We start from the raw sequence: 6,314 nt of genomic DNA on the forward strand, positions 1-6,314 counted from the left end.
CAATGGTCAGCAGGGTTTGCTAATTTAAAATAAAGGCAAGACTCCTACGGAAGAGAACACCACTGTTTATTGATGGTAGGAAGCTTCAGTATTTCTAAAATAAGGACACTAATTTTGCCAAAATATACAAGAGTCTAGAATGACTGAGGAGATAACTTCAGTCAAATTATATTCCCAAAGCATTCTTTTAGCATGAAATTCACGACCTGATTTAAATCTCATCTCTGTGGCTTATAGTGATGGGATCCTGGGCAAGTCAGGTACGTCATCTATTTGAGCCTCAGTTTCTTCATTTGACAAAGAGAGACAAGAGCCTCATCTATTTGAGCCTCAATTTCTTCATTTGACAAAGGATGTACCACATCCTCAGCTTCCTCAGAGAGTTGTTGTAAAAATCAAGTCAGATAATATATGTAAAAAGTACTTTGTAAAGACTTTATAAGTTAATATTAATATTTTGCAATTAGGCAGGATTCTTCTCTAAAATTATCTCAAGAGCCCAGACTTTCTATGTATTATATGGCTGTATACTTTGGAGGCTCTAAACCCAACATTTATCAATTTTCTATGAAAAAAAATATTTAAACAAAGAAGCATATATGAAAATATTCAAAAGAGTTTTCCTTATTCCTGGTACTCTGTATATGTGTGTGTGTGTGTGTGTGTGTGTGTGTGTGTGTATGTAGGATTAGCTCTGGTTTGTTTTCTAACGTTGGCTATTCTTGCCTTGTTGGAAAATAGGTAGGCAAGATTAGGAAACCACATGGGTAAAATGTAAAAGAGTTTGGAGAAAAATCCATATATTGGGTACATATAAATAGGCTAAAGCAAATATATTTAAAAAGCTAGATCTTGAAAGAATTTAGTTTACTACAGAGAGACAAGAGGAAAACAAAAATTAACTTTTAAAATAAAATGCAAACCATTTATTTGATAACCAGCATATATTTACAACTATTTAAGGTGGGTAAGTAAAGGAAATTAGTTGGCATTTAAGGCTTGTCAGCAAATAGCTTCCTCCCGGCTGAATCCAAAACCTGCTGGCTAAAGTCTAGAGAGCACTCAGACCTCAAACAAAAACACATATTTTATCTGTTACAAATGTTACTACCAATCATGTTGGAATTCATATCCATTCAGAATCTAAGTGACATGTAGTTTATCCACAGGAGCATAAGGAAAGTATCACGTGGAGTATTCTACAAGGCAACTGGCCCGGACACTTCAAAAATAAAATGTCATCAAAAAAGCAAAACAAAACAAAATGAAACAACAACAAAAACAAAAAAACAGAAAAAGGAGAAAGAGGACACTTCTGGATCAAAAGAGATTTAATAAAACACAACAACCACATTCAACATTATGAACCTTGATTGGATTCTGGGTCAAAAATTAAACAAAGCAGGCATTTTGGGGGCAACTGGGGAAATTTAAATATAGACTACATATTAAATGATGTATTGAATGACTGTTAATTCACTTCAGTGTGGTAAGGATTTTATGGTTATTTGGGAGAATGTTTTTATTTTTAGGAGACACCCACCAAAGTAGTTAGAGATGAATTATCAATATCTGCAACTTACTGTCAAAGGGTTCAGTAAAAAAAAAAGGTTTCTGTTTGTGTCGAGATAAAATATGGCAAAATATTAAAATGTTTACTGTAGGTAAAGGGTACATGGATGTTCACTGTACTAATTTTTAAGCTTTTCTGAAGGTTTGGAGTCCAAGAAATAGTTGTGGGTGGGCTGGGCGCGGCGCGATAGCTCACACTTGTGATCCCAGCACTTTGGGGCAGCTGAGGTGGGAAGATCACCTGAGCCCAGGAGATTGAGGTTACAGTTTGAGCTGTGATTGCGCCACTGCATTCCAGCCTGGGCGACAGAGTGAGACTCTATCTCTAAAAAAAAAAATGGTGGGTGAAAAGAAATTATTTCCTCTCTTACTAAAAAAGCAACAATGAGAATAAAAACAAAAACAAGTTCCACTTGCAGAGAAACCAAGAGAGATCTCAAATCTCTTAGACCCAGCAGAGGAATAGATGGCCCAGAGCATCAGACATTGACCAGAGGGGCTTGCAGGAGGCCGTGGACAGACGTTGCTGTGGGAGAAAGGGATTCACTGGCTACAATACACACACACACACACACACACACACACACACACACACACACACACACACACACACAAACACACAAACACGCAGCAACCAATAACCCCTCTTGGAAAGAAGGGGCATACTCTCAAGTGCAAGTTCTCAATTCTTTGTTTACAACAGAAGAAACAGCATTATACCAGCTGGTGGCAGGAGCTTCCTAGGCCTGCTTTCGTTCTGAGAAGCAGAAGAGCCAGGGCACGCGGACAAACAGTATTTGCAAGAAGCAATCTGTCTTATGACAGCAGAGTGCTGGAAAGCCTTTATGATGAAATAATGATAATAATAAAAAACCCCATAGTTGCCAGTCCCCACCAAGACATAAAGGCTAACTGAGCTTACACTCAAAACCTAGGATCATAAGAAAAATTTTAACTGGTGTGAACACTATCCTGGTTCCTTCCTCATAAATTTTGGATAAAAGCTCAAAATTAAAACAGTTAAAACAAAAAACCCAGGAGATACTAGAGGAAAAAAGACAGTTAAACAAACATCAGAAGACTTCTGACCAGAAAACAAGCTGCTGCAAAACATATGAAAATTGTTTCTCCAATAATTTCTCCAAGAATTAAAGCTACAAAATGAATTCCTGATTCACAGAAACTATGATAATAAATGCTCATTTTTTTTTTTTACTTTTTTTGAGACAAGGTCTCACTCTGTTGCACAGGCTAGAGTGCAGTGGTGTAAATCATAGCTCACTGTAACCTCAAACTCTTGGACTCAAGTGATCCTTCTGGAACCACCACGCCTGGCTAGTTTTATTTTTTTGCACAGACGGTCTCAGTATGTTACCCTGGCTGGTCTCAAAGTCCTTGCCTCAAGTGATCCTACTGCCTTGGCCTCCCAAAGTGCTAGTATTACAGGCATGAGCCACTGCACCTGGCCTTTTTTTACTTTTTTTTTAATTTTTATTTATTTATTTATTTTTTTAGACTAGTCAAGTGCAGTAGTGAGGAGGGGGGAAAGTAGTAGAACAAGGAGTTCAATCTGTAACTGACTTCTTTTTTTACTTTTTTAACACAGCTACTTTAAACTTAAAATTGCATATATGGCTTATATTTTAATTGAACAGTGGTGCTGCTCTAAAAGAACTAAATAATTAACAAGGTAGATTTAAATAATTTTATTAGCTAACTCATATACAGTGCTTATTTCATTCCAGACATTGTTGTAAATGTTTTGTACATATTAACCCATTTAATCCTCACAACAACCCCAGGAGGTAGATGCTATTATTACAGCCACTTTACAGATGAGGAAACTGAGGCACAGAGCTATTAAATAATTTGCATAGGACCACAGTAGTAAATCTGGGATTTGGTTCCCATCAGTCTGGCTTTTTTCTGTACTCTAAGCTATGATGCTACAACTGATAAAAGTACATATTGAACTCTGTCCTTTGAAAACAGAGATACATCTCCTGTTCCATCTTCTTATGAAACAGTCACAAAAATTGACCATATATTAAGCCACAAGAAAAACATCACTAAATTTCAAAATTGGAAATAATACAGATAAAAGTATACCATAATGCCATAAAATTAGAATTTAATATCAAAACCAGAAAAATGAAATACCTAAAGTTCAGAAATTACAACAAAACAAAACCCACCTTGTCCAAACCTTTCAAATAAGTCTTGAAACACAGAGGAAATTTAAATTGAAGATTATATAGCAAATTATCATGAAAACACTGCACACAATACCTCCAAGATTCAGCGGAAGCACTACTCAGAGGAAAAATTATAGCCTTAAATACATTACTAGACAAGGAATAATACAAATAAATGACTACTTTGCTCAAATCTAGACCAAAAAATAAATAAAAATCTAGTTAAAATGGATAATTTTCTAGGAAAATATAATTTACAAAAACTGATTTAAGAATAAAAGAAGTAGAGTTGAAGAGCTACTGTCCAAAATTATCGTCAGGCTCAGATGGTTTCACTGGAAAATTTTATCAAACTTTTAAAGTGTAGATAATTTCAGTGTAAATTTAACAGTGTTCTAGAATACAAAGAAAAAACTGGCCGGGCGCGGTGGCTCACGCCTGTAATCCTAGCACTCTGGGAGGCCGAGGCGGGTGGATCACTCGAGGTCAGGAGTTCGAGACCACCCTGAGCAGGAGCGAGACCCCGTTTCTACTAAAAATAGAAACAAATTATCTGGCCAACTAAAAAAAATATATATATAGAAAAAAATTAGCTGGGCATGGTGGCGCATGCCTGTAGTCCCAGCTACTCGGGAGGCTGAGGCAGTAGGATCCCTTGAGCCCAGGAGTGTGAGGTTGCTGTGAGCTAGGCTGACGCCACGGCACTCACTCTAGCCCGGGCAACAGAGCGAGACTCTGTCTCAAAAAAAAGAAAAAAAAAAAAAACAAAAAAAAAAAGAAAAAACTTCTAGAATCTTTTAAATTAAGTAAACATAATATTGATACAAAAACCCAATAAGAATGTCCAAAATAAGAGAACTGGAATAATCTCATTTATGAACATCAAGGCAAATCAGAATGTTGTAAATACAGTAAAATATATGAAGGCTGATATTAGAAATTCAAGAATGGCTCAATATTCATATATTTATGAATATAATTAATAATCATGTTTTGAATATTATTATGCTAATCATACATAAACAATAAAACTATATGATCATGTTAATAATAAACATTTGATGAAATTCAACATTCATTTTGATTTAAAAATTCTTAAAGTCAAAACAGGTAAAAATTTCTAAATATGATTAAAATATATCTATTTCAACCACAAAACCAATGTGATCCTTAAAGAGGAAGCAGCGCAAGCGTTTATACTAAGGACTCGACTTAAGATAAGAAGGCCTGTTGTCACTATTATCTAAGATTGCCTTGAGGTATTGGGCCATACAAATAGATGAAAAAGAAAACAGAGGTATAAATATTTAAAAGTAGGCAAAATTATTACTGTGATATGATCCTGTACCTAAAAACCCAAGAAAACAAACTGAAAACTTATTACAAACAATAAGAAAAATCAGTAAGATGGTTGGGCATTAAATTAATAAACAGTTTTCATAAATGCACACAGCAATCAGTTAGAAAACAATAAAAGACTTCATATACCAGTGACAAAAACAGGAAAATATCAAGGAATAAACTTAAGAAACAAGCAAGCTATACAAAGAAAACCTTAAAATGTTCCTGAGAGACACAAAAGAAGACTGAGATGAATGAAAGGCACCAAGTTCTTGGATAGGAAGAAAACATCATGAAGGTTTCAGTTCTCTTCAAGTTAACCTTTGAATTTAATACTGCTGTCCCCTCGAAACACTAAGAGGATTTTCGTTTTTGCATTAGCAAATTGATTTTAAAGTTCATGGGGGAACAAACAAACATGAATAGCTAGGAAGTACCTGAACAAGAGTAATGAATGACTACTAATTCCCCGTCAGATATTAAAACATAAAGCCCCAACAAGTAAAACAGTGTATTACAAGTGCATACATAGGTAGATCGAATAGCAAGTTCAGAAACAGAAGAAGCAATATGGTAATTAAGTATATGATAAAGTGGGCATCTCATATCATTTCAGAGAAAAACATCACTCAATAATAAATGATATGAGACAACTGGGTATTGATCTTAAAATTAATTTGGAATGAATGAAAGATTTAAATGGGAAAGAATAAAACCATAAAAGTAAACAATGGGTAAATTATTTTAAGTTATTATCTTGCATAGGGGAAGCCATTCTAAGTGAGACATAGTACACAGAAACCATAAAAGAGAAGATTGATAAAAATCAGCTATGTAAAAAAAAATATAGAAAAAGTCTGAGTGGCTCATCCTACCAAAAGCTAAGTGAAAGGATGGACAAAAAATACTTCAGCTAGGTGCAATGGCTCATGTCTGTAATCCCAGCACTTTGGGAGGCAGAGGCAGGAGGATCACTTGAGGCCAGGAGTTCAAGGTTACAGTGAGCTATGTCGGTGCCACTGCACTCCAGCTGGGTGACAGAGCAAGACTCTGTCTCAAAAAAACTAATAAAAAAATAGAATATTTGCAAATACCATCACCAACATAGAGCTAATTTACCTAATATATAAAGAGCTGCCAATTCATAAGAAACTCAACATCCCAGTTTCAAATAAAATGGGCAAAGGAATTGAACAGAAAATCCAC

The sequence above is a fragment of the Lemur catta genome, chromosome 4, assembly GCF_020740605.2.
Source record: "Lemur catta isolate mLemCat1 chromosome 4, mLemCat1.pri, whole genome shotgun sequence".
In the NCBI taxonomy this organism is placed as follows: domain Eukaryota; kingdom Metazoa; phylum Chordata; class Mammalia; order Primates; family Lemuridae; genus Lemur; species Lemur catta.